General features: G+C 44.8%; 1 protein-coding gene and 1 long non-coding RNA gene across 3 annotated transcripts in view; one reads left to right on the top strand and one right to left on the bottom strand.

Annotated features, from left to right (window-relative positions):
- LOC144823464 (uncharacterized) overlaps positions 1 to 7,615 on the top strand; it is a 243,742-nt gene extending 236,127 nt beyond the window's left edge. Inside the window, exon 3 of the long non-coding RNA XR_013608799.1 lies at positions 6,722 to 7,615. This is a non-coding gene — a long non-coding RNA (uncharacterized LOC144823464). The remainder of the gene's footprint in view (positions 1 to 6,721) is intronic.
- MSANTD2 (Myb/SANT DNA binding domain containing 2) overlaps positions 1 to 24,434 on the bottom strand; it is a 1,072,267-nt gene that overhangs the window by 424,279 nt on the left and 623,554 nt on the right. The gene's annotated exons all lie outside the window — the stretch shown is intronic.

Here is a 24,434-nt window from a genome sequence, read left to right as displayed (position 1 = left end):
TTATATCTTCAAAGCCATCATCAATGTTGCCAGCTTCTGTTCAGAACACAAGAACTTTAGCTTGTAACAGTTTTGCTTTGCTGATATTAAACAATGGTGTACAAATTGTTAAGACATCAGGCCTTGTTGACTCCAATATTTTGCAGAGCTCTGGGACATCACAACATGTGTCATTAAGTCCAAAAACTAAATCTCCCAGGCAGTTTCTTAAAGCTGTTCCTGATTTTGGTGCATCCTGTGATCTTATTTTGGCAGCAAGAACTTCAGTAGACAAATCAGCTGGGAACACCATTGATGGGGCAAGGTTTTGTGGAAAAGAAACTTGCTTGGATGCAGTTTATGTGTTTAACTTACTAACAAAGTCATTAATCGTGTTTTGTGAATAACTAATACGCACCACATGAACACGCGGATTAGTGAAGCTTGCGTATGTGTGTACTAATGTGAATAACAATGAAGACGGACTAATATCGCTTTGAACGGGGAAATCTATTTTGCACATGCGTCAACTAAATCTACGTAGTATGACGAGGTAACGGTTGGAGGGAAATTTTGGCGCATGAGCAGAAGCTACTAACATGGCGTCTTGAAGACTCGCATGCATGGCACCTGCTTACTTGAAATTAGAGCAAGCTATTTTTCTAATGCTAATGCTGGAAAAGTATTAATACGCAGTGCTTTGTCATTTGCTGCTGTTGGCTGGAGTTTTTGTTTAGGACACGGACCTGCATGCTGCTAACTCCCAGAGGGGGCACTTACCCGGAATTCCATCCGCAATTCTTTCCGTCTGTGCTGGTTCCCGGGACTACACATCCCAGGCTTCTTTGAGGGGGCGTGCACCATTGACGTCACCTTAAGCGCCCAGAGGCGTTTAAATCAGCTCGCCGTCTCCCGCGGCCCGGAACGCGGGCGGGCAAAGCCTGGGCCAAGGGCGGGCCCGTCCACGCCCGTCGTAGCCAGGAGGAGGCAGGGCGGGGCCACCCCCTTTTCAACGCTGCAGCGGTGCCCTTAAAGACTTGGTTAGTGATCTTGAACCTTTTTACATGGTGACTTTTGATTTATATCTGTTTGTATTGGAAACATCTACTCACTTCTATTTAGTAGCCTTGATCTGAGGGAGCCTATAGGCAAAAATCGTTGTATGATATTTATTCTTGGGGTCTTATTTGGTCAAGTTAAGTTGAGGTCACTATTCTTGTGCACCAATTATGGGGAGGCGCAAGACACAGGCAAACCAGGATGGGGTTTTGAGTAATGCAAGAGTAACTGTGACCACTATGGATGCCTTCCTGCCCTCCTGACCAGAGCTGCGACAGTGATAGACAGAGAGATTGAGTTAGTAAATAGACGCCTTTCTAGATCACCTACTGGCGGTTCTTTAGCGCTTCTGGAGGAGGATATAATCCAATCAATTAACTGTACTGATGAGACCGCGAGTACTATTCTTACACAGGGGTTGGGGAATGGTATCCTTGATTCGGTTGTGCTCTCCCCAGTTTAGGAGGCCCAGCAGGACATTTTAGCTACGCCCCTTTCTCCCGTTGTCACTGTGATAAATAAGCAGGGGGCTGTGCCTCCAGATCTAGGCAGAAAGGGTGTGGAAAAAAGTCAGACCCCTACCACTCGCAGTAATACTAAGGCTGCTAGTAATTTGAATTCACTGCAACAACTGGTGGGTGGGGGGGCACGTTGCTCAACTGGTAGTACCAAAAGAAAAGGAAAAGAAATGGGCAGTCAAGCGAAAAAGTCCAAATCTATTGCACCATCGATACCAGCATCAGTAATTGGGGTAGTCCCGCCTGCGATTGATCTTCCAATAATAGAAGTGTTTAAATCTACTCTATGCAGCATTATGGATGATAAATGACGCCCAATCATGATCAAATTACATAATATTGAGCAAAGTATATCAGATCAGCACAATATTATACAATATTTCCAAAAACAGTAGTTGTACAGCAGCAGCAGCCCCTTCTGTTTCAAATATTGAGTTGTCGAAGGCACCTATTGAGGGGAAGGTTGGAGCCCCTTGTCCATTAAATAACTGTTTTATCTGTCTCAGATTTGATTACTAGTAGTGCTGGGGGCTGAATAATAAGACTACTGATTGTTTGCCAATTGACGGAATTCATGTAGTAGAGAAACCTGGTGTAGTTCCCAATGTTGTGGGAAAGAAAGGGGGCATGTCGCAGGATTCCACCATTTATGTACCGCAGAACTTACCGGTTATTGATCTACCCCCACAATCAACCCCGCTGGTGGTAATTTTAGGGAATGTGCCTTTTCCCCCAGTTGGAACAAAGGAGGATTATGCCCAACTTAAAAACAAGGTAACTCACTGGTTGTCCTGCAATACTGTTTCTGGCCCAATGTTCATACATAACATCATTATGGTCCGTCGTGTTGCCTGGTTGGGAAGTTCCAGGAAAACAAGAAGGGGGATTGCATTGTGGTGAATTTTAGCAACCCACTGCCCGTAGAGAGAATCTTCAGGGAGGTCAATGCCGTTCCGGCATATAGGGGCCAAGGTATTCAGATACTGCCTTTGGGATTCTTTTATAAGGAGGAGAACCCTAGACAGAATAATCTAAATTTAGAGAGTTATACTCGGCCCCATAAGCCTGTGGAACAATGTAGGACCGGTATTATTAACCCCTGGGTAGAAAGGGATAATCCTTGGGGTGATTGCCATATCTCCTCCTTTGCTCAGGGGCAAAATAGATTTGCAGTTCTCTCAGGGTTGAATGACTGCGACTGACTAAGTAAAAATGAAGTTCATTCGGATCAAAGAGCCCAGATGCCTGCGCCTGTTGATTTAGTTTTGTCGGATGCTGGGATCCCATTTGAAACGCCAACAGTGTTATCAAATGCAGAGTCATTAGAGGTCATATTAGGCGAAGGGCCAATGGAACAGGAGCTGTCAAGAATACCATTAGTTGCCCCACTTCAGGATTTATCTATTGTATCCCCTGAGGACCAACTTAAGATCCAGGATTATAATGTGCTGTCCTGGAATATCGCGGGGTTGGCAGAGAAGATTGTAGACCCATTATGGGTGTAGTTGGTAAGTCACTTTCCTGTGATAGGTCTCCAGGAGACATGGTTGGTTAACTATAATCTTTTTTTTGAGGGGTATAAAGCTTTTTTTGTCCCTGCTACTCCACCAACTAGTGGAAGAGCAAGGGGTGGTTTGGTTATTTTTATTTCCTTGTCCCTGAAATGCAGGATTGAGGACATCTCCTCTGCTTATAGTGATTTTCAAGCAATCGTTTTAAGGCGCGGAAACTTTAGTCTGTGTCTGATCAATTTTTATAACGCAGTACACAAACAAGGGGTATGTAAGATAACCCAGCTGGACAACTTTGTCAAGCAGTATTGTGGCCCCTTTAGAAATAGCCTTATGATTGTAGGAGACTTTAACGTTCACCCGTTTGGGGATCCTGAATCTACTAACATGGGTGATTTGGGATGTCCAAGGATCCGGGGCCTCCATTTTGAGCACTCTTCACAGGGAGATGTTCTTAACGATTGCTCAATAATTATGACCTGTTTTCATCCATGACCTTTGAATCACCATCTAGTCAACAAGGGGTCCAGTCTTTTAAAGGTCGCAGTGGTGGATCCTTCATAGATCACATTCTGATCTCTACAAGTGTTCAGCCCCTCTTACTGGGGTTTGCAATTTTATCGAGTGCTTTTAGTGATCATAATCCCTTGTGTGTGTGCTTGGGGGTGGGGGGAGTATATTGAAAAGGCAGGGCACGGTGATAGCTCCAGGTACGCTGAAGCTTACTGATGGTAGGCGACGCCTTAAATGGGCCGAAGTAACCCCGTCCCTTTTTTACGAAAACCTCTATGAATCCTGTGCAGCAGAATTCTTCTACTGTGTGAAATCTCATTCTACTGCCATGGGTATTCTTAATGCTTTCAATGGGATCATCTCTAAAGTAGAGATACTGTTATCTGCCCCGGCCCATAGAAGAATTATCGGTGACCCTAAGTGGTTTAACCCATTATGCTCCAAAGCTGCCAGAGAACTAAAGGCGGCATTGAAAGCAAACACTAGGGATCAATCGCAGATTTGTATACTTCGCATTAACTATAAAAAGATACTGGCCAATCGCAAAATGGAATTGAAGGAGGCCACATGGTGGGAACTTTTAGATCCCTCTACTCTATCTAGTAGTTCCAGATTTTGGAGCCTTATTAACAGACCTCTCTTTGAAAGGGACAGAGTTGAGGATTTGGGCACCAATATAACGGAAGATGAATGGGTGTCTCACTTTAGTATTATTTTTTAAAAGCGCATCAACCTTACCACGGTTGCAAGCGAGAACCCAGCAGAGGGACGTAGTTGTATTTACTCAAAGAGAAGTGGAGGAAGGCATCACCAGTCTCTCATGTAAGAAGGCACCAGGTCTGGATGGTATTCCATCAGACCTTTTTAAATCTAATCCCTCGCTCTGGGCATCAATCCTGGTGGCGGTGTTTAATGTCGCCGCTAAGGAAGGGTGTCCAGTGTCATGGGGTGTTTCCACATTTGTTCCAGTGTTTAAAAAGGGAGATCGTAACAGCTACCATGAATAACAGACCAATCTCCCTTATCGACTCCGTGGTTAAGGTCGTAGGCGGAGTCGTATTAAATAGATTGACGGCCTGGGCGGAAGAAAATAAGATTATTTCTGATATCCAGTATGGGTTCCGCCCAGGTCACTCTATCATGGCACAATGCCTTAATCTCTATCTGATCCTCGGAAAGTACACCGTTGCCCGCCAGGGGACAATCTACATGGCCTTCATGGATTTTTACTCCGCTTTTGACTGTGCCAATCGGGGGAAGTTGTGGCAGTCCATGAGGGCCATGGGAGTGGAGGTAAATTTGGTGGACTTTCTGCTGGATTTACATAGAGATACTAGTGCAAACATTAGATACGCCCAAGATCTGAGGGTCACCAGGGATTTTAATACAGAAAGGGGCGAACGGCAGGGGTGTTTCTTAGCCCCTTTTCTCTTTAACCTCTATATTAACGACTTAGGCAAGACTTTGTTGGAAACTGGGGCTGACTTTCCGTATGTGGGACGCAGGGGCTTGCCCGTCTTGCTTTATGCAGACGATGCGGTTCTCCTGGCACGTACCCCCGAAAGCTTACAGATCCTGCTTGACACCTTTCGTAGGTTAATGGCCGATCGAGATCTGGCCATAAATAATTTGAAATCCTATGCAATGCAGGTCGGACTGCGCCCCAAGAGGCAGTACACCTTTAAGGTGAACGGAGAAAGTGTGCCAATAACCTCGACCTTCTCCTATTTGGGTGTCCTACTGAATGATCATTTGGATTGGGGCGCTCTACTTAAGAAGAAAAGGGGAGAGGTGACCAGGTCCAATGCAGCGATTTTTAACTTTGCAGCTAAAATGGGCAAACGCCTAATAGATCTATCAAGCCAAGAGTGTATCGATTGCTAGCTATGGCAGCGAATTGTGGGGATATACAGGTCTGGAGGGTATACAGGTGACAGAAAACAATTTTTTCAAGCAGTTGCTGGGGGTTCCTAAAGGGACGGCAAATCTAATAGTTCATGAAGAAACTGGCCTCACATTCATTTGCGATATTCTGGCTACGCGCCCATTGCTTTTTTGGCTCAAATGTTGGCTGAATGAAGATCTTGGCCTTACACAAGAGTTATTGAAAGAGATTCTGAGCCTGGACAACATGACCGCTATACCGTGGTTAAAGTATCTAAAGGGGTGCTTTACAGAGTTGGGGCGTCCGGACCTTTTTTTAATACCTTAACGAATTACTAGGGCAGACGTGGCTTTTGTGAAACAATCTTTTATCATGCGTAAGAAAGCAAAAAGGGAAGAGGTGGAACTGCTGAAAAATAGTGTCCGTAAGCATATGATGCTTAAATCCTCTCTAGATATGGAGCCATATCTCTCTTAGCCTTTGTCGGCTCACAAGCGTTTCCTACTGATCAGGTTTAGATTGGATTATTTCCATCTTTTATTAGCCGTACCGAAGGGGAGTCACAAAGGACAAGTGTTAGCACCCTGTGGCTGCGACAGTATGTCTCCACAGGATCTGCTGCACTTTGTGTTCTTCTGTAATTTTTATGAAGCCCCTTGGAGGCTCTTTTTAAAATCTCTTTTAAAAAAGTAAAAAATGTTACAGGTTCGCCCTGACTTCTATTTTTTGCAATTATTAAAGCCAGAATGTATTCCGTTTGTGGTTGGCTTTTTGAAATGTTCCCTAAGGTACAGAAACTGTCTGGAACCATAAAAGATCTTGTCGCTGTATTTTATGAATTAAATTTTAAATTGAAACAATGTGAAGTCCTTCTTATGCTACAATCTTTGTATAAAAATTGGAATATTTGTACTGTACGTCCAGCTATGTATCATCTGCTTTGTAATTTTTTTTAGATGAATTGTAACTTTTATGGTTTTCTACTATGTAAAACGAATAAAGTTTATTGAATGACGTAGTATGACGAGGTAACGCTTGGAGGGAAATTTTGGCGCATGAGCAGAAGCTACTAACATGGCGTCTTGAAGACTCGCATGCATGGCACCTGCTTACTTGAACTTAGAGCAAGCTATTTTACTAATGCTAATGCTGGAAATGTATTAATAAGTAAAGGGGAAAAGAGTAGAGGTGGGTGGTAAATAGTGTGACCATTTTATTTGTGAAATTAATATTTGTCTTTCTGACTTCATTACTAGTGCGTATTTGGGCTTCTCTCGTATAACTGGATTAAGCTGAGTGATGCGAAGTCTGAGCATGCCCATATAGTGAAGCTATGAAGGCCAAGACTGAACATTTGAAAGACAGCCAAAATTGAGTGTTACAAGCATGGGAACAGATGGTGAAGAGTTCAACGAAGAAGACTCCTATTCAGAATGTTAATAACTTGTTGCAAAGTGAATTAAAAGATGTAGGAGAACTAAATTTATGAATAAAAATTAAGGGGATGGGTTTGCGAACAATGGTTTAACTGAATTTAATGACATACGCATGGTGTGATGGAGCTTTTCCCCTTGCCTGACCAATGATATTTCGTATTTTTAGGATATTGAAACTTTAGTGGGTGGAACATGGAGAAACGAAGGTATAATTAAGATAATTTTAGTTAGTTAGTCAGAACAGACTGCTGGGAGGGAGACTTGCTGATGCTGGGGAGAGATGCAGTGAGATGCTGATGAAAAGCCGAATGCAGAACCTGAAGCAGAACTTTCTATCCTAATTCAATTGGGTTAGATCAGAAGATCGCGGAAGAATCTCGAGGAGGAAGAGAGTGTCAGAGAGGGGTGCGGCGCAATTATCGGTATTTTAGAGAGGTCAATTATCCTGTCCTGAAGTCTTTGTCACCGGACCCTTACCAGCCCTTTGGCCAAGGGGTTGGTCTTTCACACCATCCTTGGTAACTATATTCTCTTGTTATTTGCGGGTGTTCTTTTCTCTCTGTCCTCTCCCTTTCTTGGCATTGATTATTGTATGAGTCCGAAGTATATACTTGGTGTTTAACGAATTGAATTTTCTTTCCTTGAATGATGGTGACTGCACTGTATTTTGGAATGGTACACATGCACTTATTTTACATAAAGATTTAAAACTTTCCTGAGACTTTGGTTATTGACTTCAATGGAATAAGTTAGAATTAATCATCACCATTAACTAGTTCAACTAATGGTCCATTGACCACCAGAGGAAATAACTTTTTGATCAGTGAAAGGTTAGTTAGGAGCATGAAATAACTAATCCTACACATTGTGAAAATTACAAACTTGACCCCAGCGGTTTTACACACTGAGTTTATGGGCCCAGGTGAGTATAGGGTAGTGGAGTATCTGTTGTTGAACAGCTGGATCAGTTTTCTGGTAGCAGAGTTATATTATTGACTAGTTTAGTGATGGATGTTGATTATTGGTTTATGTTTAACAAAAGAGTTCATATCTTGTTTTATGTTGTCTAGAAGCACAGGTTTAGAGGTTGCCTGGGCATCCCGGGAATGGAATAGAAGGTGGTGATAGAAGCCACACTGCAGGAGGTTACTCGTCTGTTGTCATAACACTGAGAAGTTACAGAGGGCTGGCAGTGTTGTAATAAGGACTATATCGTGTAAAAGCAGAGTGAGAATGATAGCAAAAGGGGTTCGCTGGTGAAACTTTGGTCTCATTTCCCAATACGGGGGACACTGAAGGAGTAACAGGTTCTCCTGAGCTTGAATGAAGGGTAAACAGGGTTTTTTCCTTGCAGCGGAAAAGGAGTAATTCTGAAACTCAAGAATACATCGAAATCTATTCTTTATTTAGTGGAACAGACAGAGAAACAAATGTTTTTATGTTGTTACTAACAAAGTTCATTTTAAAATTAAAAGAAATAAGTTTTCGTATTACCTTGTAAAGGGAGGATCAGTCGCAGGAGTTAAACTGACGTCACAAAGAGCCGCGCTGGGATTAGGTGGAACAGCGGGCATGGTAAAGAAGCAGATTGTAAAGGAAGGGTCAGCAGTGAGGAGCAATACTGATGCCACAAAAGGTCGCGCAGGCATTGGTCAGACCATGAGTGCAGCCCTGAATCTGATTGGTTGATAGAAGCCGCGCTAGGGTTTGGTTGAAAGAAGAATTGTATGTTGAGTCCTGATTTGACTGCAGGTGTGAGCTGTGCTGACATAGGACGGGAGGTAGGTAATAGAACTAGAAGGTATACGGAAGACTTTTTCCTATATCGTACGTCTGAAATGTTTGGAAGACGAAAGAAAATGACGTTAATGAACAAAATAAAAAATGTCTTTAAGAAAGACAAACCTGTATTGACTAGGGAGAGAATTCCTATTCCGCCACCTAGGACACCTGCTTCATTTATGATGATGGAGAGAGGATATCACACATGTGTATGGTTGGAGAATTGGCTGGAATAAACGAAAGGTGATGGGTTTTGGCTTTTCCGGAACATGGTACTTTTAATCTAAAGATACTTCCGAATTTGCGAGATAGAATGAATATGTTGGAACCAAATCCTAGAATGACACAGACTGAAGTTTTGGAAGAATGGGAGATTGAGGCATAGGATCATGAAAAATTCAGAAGTGGTCAGAGATTTAGAGGATATTTGCCTAGATATCCGTCTGAGTCTAGTGGAGATCAAATGAAGCGTTGGAGAAGAGCTGTAGTGAAAAAGGGTTTGTATTCAGTAATAATGGCTGAAGCGGTGTCAGGAGGCAAGTGTAAAGAAAAGAAGAAACACAAATACGACAGGATATGGAGAATTAGATGACAAATTATTAGAGGATATTTTAATTAAAAACCCTCCACCGTACCAAGAAGAATCTAGTAGAGTTACCCCGAGTGCACCCGTGATAAGAGCGCCTTTAGTCCCACAAATTTTACATGATACATCAGTTAATAAGGTTCTGAAAGATGAGAGGGAAGACTTGAATAAAACTAGGGAAGGATTAGTTCAGAAAATAAGCCAATTGAATTTAAATACAGAAGCCTCGACAGTAGCGGTGATTATTGGTCCAGTTATCCCCTTTTATGGAGATAAAATGAGTTTTCCACAACCTCAAGCCATAACAGTTCCTTTAAGTAATCCCAGAAAAGAAATAGTTAATGGATCTCCCAATAATGGAGCCTTTAGCAGAAACCCCAAAGAGAGTTTCACCCACGATATTGAAAGATAAAGGGTCCTTGGTCCCTACAAGAACAGGAGGTTCCACAGCGGTTACTCCTGAAGATTTAGAGAGATGGGCACAGGGAATAGAAAAACGAGGCTCACAATCAAAGACTCTAGATATTAGCAGATTGAAAGTGGATTTGGAAGAAATGATAGCTGGGAATATGAGTACAGAAAGATTTGATATCTACGATGATGAAGAGTTGTTATTTTTATGCAAGAGCAAAGATATTTCATGAGAAATTGACAGAAGTTGCCTCAGAGATTGGAATAGACATAGGGAAATCAAAACTATTACAAAAGCCATATCGAGTGGATTTTACTGAAAAGGATTTCCAAAGTGTGAATGCTTCTGGTAAAAGATTACAGATAAAAGAGTTGATGAATATTTTGCCAAAATGGGGAGACATTGACAAATGGAGGATTAGGTGGATGAGAAAGATAGAGGAAGTACAAGCAAAAGAAGCTTCATCTGCATTTCCTTTTTTTCAATTTTTAATTTTTATTTAAAGCTTACAATAGATTACAAAGTCAATTAATTTGTTTCTTGACAAAGTTCCCCCCTCCCCAAGTCCTTCAACATTATCAGTGAGTATTACAAGCAGTGAGAGTCAACAAAATAATGGAGGATCAACTTAACAATACTTGAGCGGTAAATCCTGTATAAAAAAACATAAAACAGATAACAAGAGAAGAACAGAAGCAGAACAGCAAAGAATGTAAGAGAGGGCAAAGGAGAGAGGGAGGAATAGAGGGGAGAGCGGATAGAAGAGAGGCAGGGAGAGATAAAGGAAGACATAAGGACATCATGAGGACATAGGACAATACTGTAATTCCTATACATTCACTGTATTAAGCCACCTAGTTAGGGGGTCCCGTATCTCTAGCCCTTCTTTTTTTTGCAAGCCTACCCTTTTCGGCATATATAGCCTTCTCCAATTTGTAGGTAGCCAACAATCGAGCCTGCCATTAGGCAAAGGAAGGAGGGTTCAGATCTTTCCAGTACGAGGCAATACAAATCCTGAGAATAGTCATTGCCACGAACAGTATAGCTCCCCCCGTTTTCATATCAATCGTGTCATACAGCCGTAGCAGAATAGTGGTTGGTGTGAGTTCGATGTCTAAAAATAGAACTCTTTATAATCAATGAGATTCTACCTATTTTTTCAGTTTTTTTTAATGAAATATAGTGATGTACAATTATGGTGAGTGTTGCTGATCCTGGTGTTGACAAGGAAAAGCACTAAGTGTTTTTGAGATACCCCTCAAACACTAAGAATCTCATAGTGTCATGCTTCATCATAGGGGTCTTCCCATCCCTCTACCATAAGTGTATATCACTATATATCATTAAATACTGAAAAAATAGGTAGAATCTCATTGATTATAAAGACTTGTACTGGAGGTAGATTGTATCTGATAACCTCTAAGCTCCCTCCTTTTGTTATTTTTTGATAAAAACAGAACTCCACACAAAAACTGCTGCACTTTATCCAGTAAAGGTTCTAGCTTTGAACACATGGCAAACATATGCACCGAGTCTGCGCTGTACTCAGCGCATCTCGGGCACGTTGTTCCGCTGCTGGTTCCCCATTTAGCGATCCTGTTGGGAGTTATATATAACAAGCATTTGCAATGCAACAGGTCTCGCATTTACGAGACTTTGAACTATTAGCACTGTAAATGCTAATAGCATAAATTCTCGCGAATGCAAGCCATTTTGAATTGCAAATATTGTTTGTTTACAAGCGCTACATGCCGCACTTGCACGTAATAGAGGTCACGCCCCTTGTTTAGACAAGACAGAGCTAAAGAAAGGTGCGTGGCCTCTATTACTTGCAAGTGAGGCATGAGGTGCATCGAAACAACCCACAAAAAAATATTTGTAAAGCAGCAGGTGTCATATTTGCGAGAGTTTAAGCTATTGTCATTTACAATGCCAATAGGTCAAACTCCCCTAAATGAGAGACCTATGGCATTCCAAAGAAGCGGCCGCCATTGTCCCGGATGCTTGGAAAGCGAAAGTGCACTTGGCGCGCTGAGTGTTGCTGCAAAGCGCATTGTGTCTCCAGTAAGACAAAACTCACTAAAGAAATAGTGCTTGCAGACTAAATAACACAGAAGGTGTAACTACAGAAGTAACAAGCCATGAACATCAAAACTAATGAAGGTCTTTAAAACGAACACAGACAAAACTGGCAAAGCTGTTTACACAATCTGAAAGGCTCCATCAGCAGAGCATGTGAAATCACACGGAGAGTAAACATTGTACACTAAGACCTTGAAACCCTGCACCTTCGTTTCACAAAACTTAAACTGTACCGGAAACTTAACAGTAATCAACGTAACAGAGTGATTTACCTGGTTCTGACTTCAGTGTTACTTGTGATTGACACATCTTTGACTGGTGAGGAGGAGATAAGACACCTGTTTCTGTGGTGCATACATGCAGAACGTTAGTAGGACTACACGAGGACAGGACACATATATATAGGGGAACTACATTTGTCAATTGGGGTTGTACTAACCCATACCCTAATCTGTCACTTCACTGTAGAATTTAAATGTCCCTATTAGTTATGTGAATATACACTGGCACTCTTTACGGCACTTCCGCAGAGCTCATACTGGTATATCTACACATACCCATACCCAGTACAAATGCCAACATGTACAGCAAACAGCAGCCTCTTAGAGTGTGTGTTACACTGTGCCACATTCACAAACTTGTAATCTTGTTTTCTTGATAGAAATCAACTGGCCTACAAATACCAGAATGCACATGTACATTCTGAACTAAATGCGTCACGCACACATGAATATGGGACTCTTAAGAGCTCTATATTACTGGCAACCAAGTGACCAACCCCTAAGCCATATGGCGATGTGAGCTACCCTGAGCTGTTAGATTACCAATGTAAAATAATCTACTAACCTCCTGGCATTGGCTCTCTGCATGGCTTGTAATGTCTGTATGTCAATCAGGCCCTGTTTTGACACACTTTGCTGCTGCTCAAACAGTGCTGGAATCTCTGGACTGTGGGATATTCAGATTTGTGAGGCACACTGGAAACGTATTGCCAACCATGGTCTCCTCTGCTCCCACTCCATGCAAACCTCGAGGATGGCGGGTCACAGCAGGTCATCCAGGCACTGGTGAAGTCATTAATCAGTCCAGGCCTGGTATCCTGATGCCCAATGTTCGTTCCCCTTGCCCAGCTCAGCAATTGAAGTGTGCGGCAGCGGCTTAACGCTAAATTGATGGTGCCCGACTGCAGAATATGCGAAGAGACTCACCAGTTCTTCCATATGTTACAGATTGTTTAGGCCTAGATAAATGGGACGCCATACAAGGTGTGAGGCCAGCAGGCACAGCCCTAAGCAGAATGCTAATAGGAGGAGTTGGGGTGCTGTGAACCATGAACACCACATGTCTGGCAGTTGTAGGCAGCAAAGCGAAAGAAAAGTTTGCGTTTTTACTTTTTCCTCACATGCCTTTACGTTACATTTGCCTGTGGTCTCACAGCCTACCTTGCCTACGTTTAGCAATGATCCAGCCCTCATCTGAAATCATCCAATAGGAGGGCAAAGACAGGCTGCATCAAGCAAGGGCATGGATGATTGGATGCGCAAACCCTGCTCTGTTTATTCACTAATTGACGAGGGCCGAGACAATCACAGAATACAAATACACACTCATAATGCCGGTGGTGGGCCAGTCAGTGAAAGCGGTGAGCCAGTCTGTGGAGACATATTAGGAATTCCCTCAGGCAGTTATATTCGCAGGTATGTTTATTTTATTTTAAACACTTATCCGAACTTTTGACTGCAAAAGAAGGAATTTATACTCCCGGCCCTCTGAATTAACTGCCAGCACCGGCACAAATTAAGCACTGAAAATGTGTTTCAAACTGGGCATTTCTTACGTAGTCATTGCTCCTTATTTTTTTTAATAGGCTACTAACATCACACCAGTCCATGCACACTCCTGCCCGGTACCGTATCCCAACCACACATACAGCGCACTCCACTCCTGCACCCCAGAAATCCTCAGCCAGGCCAGGACTGCAGGTGTAGTCTTAATATCAGCACTACATCAACCGTGCAAGGGCAACCAGTCAACATGTCACATGCACAACCAGCATACCACCAGCACAGCCGCCAGCTTCTCACAAGGACAGTCAACATGTCACACACACAGCTAGCATGTTACGGGTGCAGAGAAAGCAAGTCACAGGTGTAGACACAGCATGTCACGGGTGCAGACACAGCCCTCTTCTCACAAGTCAATTGAAAGCCGAGATTCAGGGGTGCAAGGACAACCAGCATCTCGCAGGTGCAGACCTAGAGAGCGCCTCACAAGTGCTGCAAAGCCTAGATCTCACAACTGTAGGCACAGGCAACATCTCAATTTCCAGCAAACCTTTACAAATGCAGAAGCAGAGAGCATCTCAAAGTGCAGAGACAGCTAGCACCTGACAGGCGCAGAGACAGCTAGCACCTGGCAGAGACAGCTAGCATCTACTAGCATCCTGCACATTGATTTATATACTTGCATAATAACGCCCAAAACCTTTAAGAGAACATCAGGCCAACGAATGTTGTTCGCAACAGCACATGAACCCATCCGCCCAACACCGGACATTTTGCAACTTGCTTTTCTATGGTGTATGCATAATTATACATTTGCCACACTTGCCCCATACCATCATCTCCTGAATATTTTTCCTTTTCTCGCAAAATTTAGCCAACCCTGCCACTTAGACTATAATAAAGTAAACAAACTAAACAGCTCACAGAAATTACCCCAGTAAGACAAGCGTCTTCAAATAGGTCGTGCCTCCAATTCTCGCAAAATTTAGCCAACCCTGCCACTTAGACTATAATAAAGAAAAACAAAGTAAACAGTTCACAGAACTTACCCCAGTAAAACAAGCGTCTTCAAATAGGTCGTGCCTCCAATGAATGTAGCTGATTCGCCTTCTAAAATGTTCAGTGCTGCACGTTTAAATAGAGCATGCCGCCCTAATTATGCAGCCTTTATGACTAATGAAGGGTGGTGGTGGCGCCAGTAATATGCCTGCTCTATTATCACAGCATGCCGAGAGGCGCCCCACGCTGCTGGAGCACTCAACTGTGCATTAATTATAGTTGAGTGCTCCTGAGCCTGAGGCGCCTGTTGACATGCTGTGATAAGTGGGTCTCATGCTGTGATAATTGTTGCAGCGCCTGAGGAAGTGAAGACTCCTGCTGGGATAAATGGTCTTGCTGGCTGAGATGGAGACTCCTGCTGGGATAATTGGTCTTGCGGGCGGAGGTGGAGACTCCTGCTGGGATAATTGGTCTTGCTGGCGGAGGTGGAGACTCCTGCTGGGATAATTGGTCTTGCGGCGCCTGAGGAAGTAGAGTTTCATGCTGGGATAATTGGTCTGGCAGCGCTTGCGGCGCCTGACGTCCAACAAACGTGCACAAGCTGCTCAACCTTGAAGCGCGTTCACAGACCTGGGTCGGCTCGTGCCCAGGTCTGTATCGGGCTCGTTCACAGCTGTGACTCCCTTGTTAGGTCTCAAGGCGGCTATAAGTCTCGTTGGCGGCAGGGCTTCGCCCTGCAACGCCAGCGAGACCTAAAAAGTAACCAGTATTGTTTCTGAGGAGAGGCTTGTGGTGCCTGTAAGCAATACTCTCTGTAAATCTCCTAGCCAGGACACAGTTACTAACGGGCAGTTGAATAAGCGGAGCACTGTGTCAAAAAGAGCCTCAAAGAAACCGAATAACCGGGACAAAGTCACTAATAGTGCCTCTTTGAAAAAAGGATCTGGAATAAAAAAACTTGTAGAGTCAACTGCACGGGACTTTGTAGAGGAAATTTTTACCTCTCGGTTGGAGAAGGCCCTAACTAGTTTCGCTAAGGACATTGTTGATACTTTGAATATTTGTGTTGCCAGCCTACTAGAAAAATGTGAACGTATTAACTCAGTTCTAACTGTGCCCAATTGTGTACCTGGTTCTGCCCAAATACCTGTATGTCCTAGGTGTACCCTTAAATCAGGCTCTGGGATAATTACGGGGGAAGAAGAAGAAGAAGGGTCTATGATTTTGAGTCCCCCAAAGGCTGAGAACCCCGTGCCTGGTTCTATTATAACAAATGGTCAGCACTGTTAGCTCTGTCAGTCTTTGGATGGTCTCCCATAATTTTTGTCCCTTTTTGCCTCCCATTATGTTTTTTTTCAACAATCCTTTTTGTATGGTTTTAGGTCTCCGGGTGCCCCACCACTGCTAACCAGTGCTGAGGTACAGGTGCGCCTTTCTAAAATGGTGGATGGGGGGGGGTTCCTAAGATTGATGCCATTAAGGAATTACCTCAGAGCTCTGGTCTATAGGATAGCATTAGGGGGTTCTAGAACCTTCCAGTAGCTTCTAGTGACCAGGGCCCAGGCTATATAAGGGAGGACAATGGGCGGCCATTTTGTCTTGACAGGAGCTGGCTGGAGTGCAGACTACAGAGGAGGGGGAGTGTGACTTAAGCTGCTTTGATTGCTCTCAGGGGCTGCTAGGTGGTGGTGGTTGCTGCCTCCCTTCCTTCTGATCTGGCCCAGTTGGTGAGAGTTGCTAGAGCCAAGTTCTGGTGTGATCATTTGACCAGAAGGACTGGACTTCCCAAACAAGTGGCGAGAGTGACTTGGCCCCAGCCCTAGGAGCCTTGAGGGTGGCGCTGCTGGTGGGGTTGAAAACGTGGAATCAGGAGCTTTGGTCCATACCCCTGAAGTAAATTGGGGTCTTAGGACTTGCCCTGACTGACTGCCTGCCCTACTGGGAAAGAGCTGTACTGGCCGAAGTTATATGTCGCCAAGTTGATGTCTGGCTGTATTGGGGGGAGCCCAGTCCCTTTGCCCTTCTGTAACCCTGTGCCGCTGAGGTAGCGCGGCCGAGCGCACAAAGCGTGAGGGAAAGACTAGCAGCTCCAGCTCGGGGAGAGACGCTGGGCGGGGTCGCTTGGCAACAGACTCCAGCCCTGCGCGCAGCCTCTATTCAACGAGTCAGAGCCTTTCAGGAAGGCTAAAGCAGGCGCGTTCGTCAGGAGCCGGCTACCCTGTGGCTGGCTTCCTGAAAGAGCGCCGAGAGAGTGAGGAGGGAGGCCTGCCAGACGCAAGGCCTCCGAGGAGTTTACCGCCTGATCCGTTCACCGTCCCAACCCTGTCTCGGACAAAGAGTCAAGACCCGAGCAGGGAGTAGGGAGGAGGACCGGGCTACCGCTTCATTCTTCAGTGGAACCAAGGAAGGTGCTGGTCGGGCGCCAAGGTAATCGGGAACCCCACAGCGGAGGGTGGGGAAGAAGAGGGAGAACTTGTTCAGGGAGGATCCTCAAAGGAAAAGGGGAGAGACAGGAATTAGGCCCCGGAAAAGTAGAATATCTGCCTACTGTGACTAATCTGACAAGGCGGAATGGAGTCCGGACCTTAACCTCCCCTGGAAATAGATCCTTCTGAGGCAGATCTCGTGCTCAGGAACTATAACGTGTCTGTGTACTTTAATTCAGCAATTGGTACCTCAAATCCAAATATTTTTCCCAGTTTAATTCAGAATAAGGGGAAGAGCCCTGCTGAAACAGAATTTCTTCTATTTTTATGCTTCTTCTAGGGAATTGCTCATATCTGTTTTCATAATAGTCAATGCACTTATTTGATCGGCTGTATGACAACCAGTTACAAGTGAACCATTTAAAGAATAATACCTGTTGCAGAGCAAACTGAATGTGTTTTAAATATTGATACTTTGACTGCCATAGAGGACATTATGTATTGACCATTGGTTGTACTTAACCTTTTAGTCCTGGACCTAATTAACTATGTAATGAAACTCTCATTTGAAATTCACAATATAAAGAGATAAAGTATTCCATTCAAAAGATGGTGTGGTGTCATTTTTGGTGGTTTGCGCTGGGGTATTGTAGAGTGTGAAATTAAAAGCACGTCACGTATGCCTTCTAGATTTAGCCTTCCAGCTAGTGCCCTGCTACCCTGAGTGGGTCGGCAGTCCAGGTTCCAATAGACACGACCGCAATTGACATAGGGAGACACAGAGGAGCCCAGCAAGGAACTCTGGGTTACGAAGTAATTTAGAACCACCCAGGTGTAGTGGGAAAATCAGGGACCTACAGCCTAAGAGTTATATAGTCATTCAACCTAATATTAATCTCCCTCCTGAAGCAGCTCCACTGGTGGATATTCTTGTAAGAGTCCCTCCATTGGTGGTGGGAGTGGTTGAATCAACAGAAGCTCTGTTGTCAGTAACTAAAAAATTGTGTGATCTTAACTGTTCGGGTGACTCTGAGATTTCTTCTAATATTATAATGGCCAGGCGAGTTGGTTGGTTAGGCAGTTCTCAAAAGGTAGTTAAAGGGGACTGTGTTTTAACAAACCCCATGCTGCTGCTCGGCTGTTGTGGGATGCCTCAGATTTGAAGGGGGAGGATGGTAGCATTAGGGCTTTATCATTGGGGTTCTTTTACCGCCATCCCCCCCAGATGTCTAAATATAGCCTGGAGACCTCTCCCAGAACAGATATATGGGAGCTTAGCTCGGTCCCCCTATAGTGCCCTGATTAGGGAAGATCAGTCTGGCAGGAGTACCCCTAGAGTCTCTTCTCTGCCAAAATTAGCTTGTACCCAGGCAGCTAAGAAAAGGAGACTCTAGCTTTATCTAACAGGTTTTCACCCTTGTCTCAGTTAGATGAGAATGACTGACTAGAGCCCATAGTCACTATCCCTCAACTCCCTACTATGGAGCCTGGCATCCCTACAGAGATGGGTGTTAAATTTAGGCTAATGAGTTGGAATATAGCAGGGCTACGGTCTAAAAGGGATGACCAGAACTGGTTACAGTTTATTAAGGATTGCGATATTATAGCCCTGCAAGAGACCTGGAATAAGGACAATAATTTTGGGGTTGATGGTTTTAAATCTTATTTTCAGCCGGCCCACCCAACATTAGCGGGTAGAGCTAAGGGAGGGTTGATCCTCCTTCTTTCTGTAAAACTAAAGGCCTCTGTAACGATTTTAGACTCAGCCTCTCCTAATTGCTTAATAGCTGAGCTCACTACCCCGAACCATCCTAAAACATTGATAATTAATTTTTATAATTCCGGGGACAGTGAGTACGCAAATTAGTATCTTTGTTACCGGACACGGTTTTTAGAAATATATAGAGTACAGCAAACCACTTATGTTCACATTATCCTTATGGGTGATTTTAATATTCATCTGTATAATTTTAATTGCCAAATTAACAAAACTTACGGTCCCCCTTACTTGTCGTCGCCTCACTTTGAACACACTTCCAAAGGGGAGGCCCTTGAAGAACTTCTCTCATATGTTGACCTTTATGAGCCAGGTTTCTTTGATATCAGTGAGAGGGTTATAACGTTTAAAGCAAGAGAAAGTGAGACGATTATTGATTATATATTTATATCACCTGCTCTCTTAGGGAACGTACTGTTTTATATTGCCACAAGCTCCCCCCTTTAGTGACCACAACCCGGTCATTTTAGAGCTGGATAAAGGATTCTGTTTTATAGATGTTACACCTAATATGAAGGGGCCTATAACTGTGACCACGAAAGATCAAGGGAGGAGATTAAAATGGGCAAAAGTAGTCCCTGACCATTTCCTTGATAATCTATGCTTTAAGGTCAAAGACGATATCAGGAAATGTGCAGATTGTTCTACCCCGGAGGGGGCGTCCATCTTAGCCTTTGAAGCTATATGTAGACAGGTCGCTATAGACCTAACCATTATCTCTAGGCCCAAAACAAAACAAGAAAAAAGATGGTTTGATTCTAAATGTTCTAGGGCCCATCAAAACCTAATAAAATCTTTGAAAGCTAATCCTAGGGACAAGGCCCTCCTAGCTAGTCTTAGGAAAGACTATAAATTAACTATACAGACTTGAAAAAATGAAATTAAAACGGAGGCACGGGATGTCTTAATGTCTGAAGAAGTCCTAAAGGATAGCTCAAAGTTCTGGGCCATTGTTAATAGCCCATTGCTCTCGGGGGAGGAGAAAGGTTTACTGGATATAAATATTCCAGAAGAAGAGTGTTTGACTCACTTCGAAGGTATTTATGCGAGCAATGAGGTGTTTGAACCCTTTTTGGCCCCTACCAGTAGTCTTCCTTTGCCCGTACTAGTGTTTAATGAGAAGGATGTTGAGAGGGCAATAAAGGAATCTGCAAGTAATAAGGCTCCTGATCCAGACGGAGTTCCTGCCGATTTCTATAAGGGTAATGTAAATCTTTGTGCCAATATTTTAACAAATGTTTTTAATGCTAGTGTTATCCAGGGGTTTCCTGTTTCATGGTCCCACTCTATTATTATCCCTGTCTTTAAAAAGGGGCAGAGAGGGGATCCTAGGTACTATAGGCCTATCTCCTTAATCGATTCTTCTGTTAAAATATTAGGAAAAGTGATTCTGACTAAGGTCTCAGAATGGGTGACAAAATGATTATCTGTCCAATCTTCAGTTTGGATTCAGATCAGGCAGAAGTACATTGGATCAGTGCCTACATTTGTATTTATTAATTAATAAGTATACCATATAGCCTTATGCAGGGGTGCAGGGTGGGGGGTAAGGGTTTGTTGTAATGTTTCTCTTTTTGTTTTTCGCGTATAATATCCTGTTCCTTTTCTGTTATTGGATGCCTTCCTGAGGGGTTGAATTTGAATTTAAAAGCATTTATAGAGCGCTCGTGTACTAGGCAGTTTCTTGGCGCTTAGGAGGTAACAGTGGCAAAAACAAGTAGACAGAAAACAATGGGCTAACAGTTGAACGCTTGCTGGAACAAAAGGGTTTTTAAGGCCCTACGGTATTCCATATAGGAGGGCAGAAGTCTTACTGAGGGTGGGAGGGCGTTCCAGAAGGTGGGGGCCAGGACTGAAAATTTCTGACCGCCAGCTCTTTTCTTCTTGAAGCGTGGTACTGCCAGCAAGCCCAGGGAAGAGGAGCGAAGAGCTCTCGGCGGACAGTAATTCGTGATAGCAGAATTGATAAATTCCGGAGCAGTACCTGCTCGGGCTTGAAAAGTGAGGCATCCCAATTTAAACAGTGCCCGCTGTTTAATAGGGAGCCAGTGAAGGGCTTTCAAGAGGGGGGTAGAATGGTGTGACTTAGCCAGGCCGTAAACCAGGCGAGCCGCCTGGTTCTGGACCAGCTGAAGGCGGTGAAGGGCATATGCGGGAACACCGATATAAACGATGTTCCCGTAATCAATTTTTGACAGAACCATGGCCATTATGATCAGTTTGAGGGCGGGAACAGAGAAAAATCGGGATATTTTCCTGATAGTCCGTAAAGAAAAAAAACAAGAAGAAACAACTGAACTAATATGTGAATGGAGTGTAAGTTGGTGATTAAGAATAATACCTAGCGTTTTAACTGATAGGGAGGGAGTGGGGGGGGGGCACCCAGGGATGGTGGCCAAAAAAGAGAGGACCAAGGATTACCGATGCCGCCCGTCAGGACCAGCTCCGTTTTGTCCGGATTTAGCTTAAGGTGGTTCATATTCATCCATTCACGGATGAATAGCATCACGGACTGGAAGCCGGTTTGACCTGACGCAGCCGGGGACAAATCAAAAATAAGTTGGAGGTCGTCGGCATAATTATACACTGCGACCTCCATGTGCTGCAAAGCAAAAATAAGAGGGAAAATGTATAGATTAAAAAGTAAAGGGGAAAGGGAAGAGCCCTGGGGAACCCCACAAGTTATTTTACGAGGGGGAGCAGCGAATTCTGCCAGGTGAACAGCCTGAGAGCGATCAGACAGGAAGGACTCCAGCCAGGCCAGGGGGGAGCCCTCGATGCCCGCCGACTTGACACGGCGCAGGAGGATGGAATGGTCCACCGTGTCAAAGGCGGCGGACAGATCTAATAAAACGAGGGCCTGAGGAGCGCTGGAGTCCAACCCCTCCCTGAGTCGGTCCAGGACTGAAATGACCACCTTCTCTGTAGAATGACGGGGGCGGAAGCCTGCTTGGCAGGGGGCGGGATACTCGCTGCCCTCGATGAAGGAGCTCAAGACCTGAGTAAGGTGAGACTCAGCGATCTTCCCTAAAAAAGGAAGGAGGGAGATTGGCCGATAGTTGGCCGGGGCGCCGGGGTCTGCCCCAGGTTTTTTTTAAAATGGGGATGACCGTAGCAGCCTTAAAGGAAAGGGGAACAGTACCTTGTTTGAATGAATTGTTTAACAGGGTAAGGGCAGGGGAGGGACAGTCCAGGAAAATCTGATTTAATATGCGTGCTGGGCAAATGTCGGCGGGGGAGCCAGATTTCACCCGTCTGAGAAGAGGGGGAAGTGAGTCCAGAGTCAGAGGGGGGATGAGGGCTAAAGACTGGCTGTTGGTGGGAATGGGACACTCACAGAAGGAGGGTGAGGGAGGGGGAATGTTAGCCTTGATGGTAGCCACTTTTTCTATAAAAAACTCATTAAGAGAGTTGCACAAAATCTGTGAAGGGGGAATTTTTAACTGGGTCCTATCAGAGGCGGCCAACTCATGGACCATCGCGAAGATCTCTCGTGGCTGGTTCTCAGCCGCCAGAATGCGTCCAGAGAAGTAGTCTTTTTTTGCGGCTAAAATATCTCGCTTATATTCAGAGAGAACTGTGACGTAAAGCTGCCTGACTAAGGGACAGTAAGCACGTCGCCATGCGCGTTCGGCTTGTCGCACTATTAGTTTCTTAGCTTTTAGGGCTGGACTAAACCACTTATTGGCGTTGTGGACGCGGTTAATAGTTACCCGCTTAAGTGGGGCTACGTGGTCGCAGGTTTTGACAAGCCAATTGTCCAATATGGTGACCTGGGAATGTAGAGCTAGACCCTCGAGGGTCGGGAGGGAGGAGCGGAGCGAACTACACAAGGTGGGGATGTCAACTCGACTCCAATTCCGGGTCCAAATGTTTTTGGGATGACGTGGGGGGGCGGGGGTATTAAGGGCCAACGAGAAAGACAGAAGATGGTGGTCCGACCAGGCACAGGGCAGTACCGAAGGCGCCGAGATGGGGATGTTAAGAGTCCATATCTGGTCGAGTATATGCCCCTGCCTGTGTGTAGAGGTGTGAACATGTTGCGAAAAATTCAGGCTAAGAAGTAATGCGGTAAAATCTTTAGATATTGCATCCTCAGCAGGATCGCCGGGCCAGAAGTTAAAGTCTCCAAGGACTAGCACTGAGGCATTGTTGATGGACAGAGTGCCTAGGAGTTCCTGAAATGTAGTGATAAAGCCAGGGGAAGATTGGGGAGGACGATAGACCAAAACACAGGTAAGAGGGGTTTTAAAAGAAACAGAACGTACCACTAAACAGTCTGACGTTGGCAGGGTGGAAGAAGCCAGCGTCTGAAATTGTAGCCCCTCACGCGCTATTAGGGCAACTCCACCCCCCATCTTCCCGTTTGGGCGGTCAGCGCGGAGAGCAGAATAAGAGGGGGGGAAGGGCCGCCAGGACATCAGGAAGGGAGTCCTGGCGGTACCAGGTTTCCATTAGGAAGAGCAAGTCTGGGCTCTCGGTGTCCAGCAGATGGAAGATGTCAGTTTGGTGCCGCACTGCGGACCTGGTATTAAGTAAAAAAGCAGAAGTGGCAGGAATAAGGGTGGGGGCACGTGGGCTAGGAGTGGGCGGTGTAGTGATAAGAGGAACAGGTCTGGGACAGTGCTGGAAGGGGCTAGAACGGGCAATACCATGTGCTATGATACCAGCAAGAGTGGCAGGATCAAGTGGATAACCGGTATGTAAAGAATGTAATACTTGCGAAGAGTAAGTGAGCAGATGAGCATGGTGGTATGGCCCTGGTCCCGGCCTGGCGCGGACGGGCGCAGAGCGCTCGTCCGCTGCGCTTCCGCCATTGCGTCATTAAGTACCAGGAAAGAGAAAAACACTAGCCCGCTGACCTGCCAATCGGCCAGCAGGGCGGAATTGAGGATGTGGGGGCGGAGAAGGGATTTCGTGCTCACGTGGCCACCGCCGCTGCAAACGGCACAAGCCGTGGCGGATCGGTGCCTGGAGCCTAGAGACAGTAATATAAAAGCGAAGCGTTGCGCCGAGGAGCGGCGATCAGAGGCAAGTAAATATTAAATTGTTAGCAAAATCAACAATTTAACCAAACAGTACATAAGGCAGAAAGTAAAATCAAACACAGAGCGCGAATTTTTAAAATGTTTAAAATTGGGAGCCAGAGAAGCGCATAGCCTCAGCAACCTCTTCTTACCAGCTATTAGCCCCGAGTGCCGGCTACGCTGGACTTTTGAATAGTAGCTATTCCAAACACTAGCCCGCTGACCTGCCAATCGGCCAGCAGGGCGGAAGTGAGGATGTGGGGGCGGAGAAGGGATTTCGTGCTCACGTGGCCATTTGTATTGATTGGTGGGTGGACGGGTCCTAGGGGTGGTGATGTGCAAGAGATCCTTTATAATGTATTGCCTTTAAGTGCTGCAAACGGGGAGCGATCGTTGTTTTGCTATGGTTCAATTCTTTTAAGCCTGCCTGCCACTCGAACTTTATGATTCTGTTTCTCCTTTAAAATCCTGTTCCTAAGGGTGGCGGCCTTACGAAAAGTGTCGAACTGGTCGGTATGATATATCCCGTGTTCTAACGATCGCATAGCCACGGTAGCTGGATATTTAGCTTTCGCCTTATGGAATTTCCGTGCATTATCCACTGTTGGTCTGTACAAATATTTCTTATTCCGTAATCTAAGGCATCTGCCGATTGTTT

This window comes from Lissotriton helveticus, chromosome 3_1, assembly GCF_964261635.1.
Source record: "Lissotriton helveticus chromosome 3_1, aLisHel1.1, whole genome shotgun sequence".
NCBI classification, from domain to species: domain Eukaryota; kingdom Metazoa; phylum Chordata; class Amphibia; order Caudata; family Salamandridae; genus Lissotriton; species Lissotriton helveticus.
This window is presented reverse-complemented; position numbering and strand designations above follow the sequence as displayed.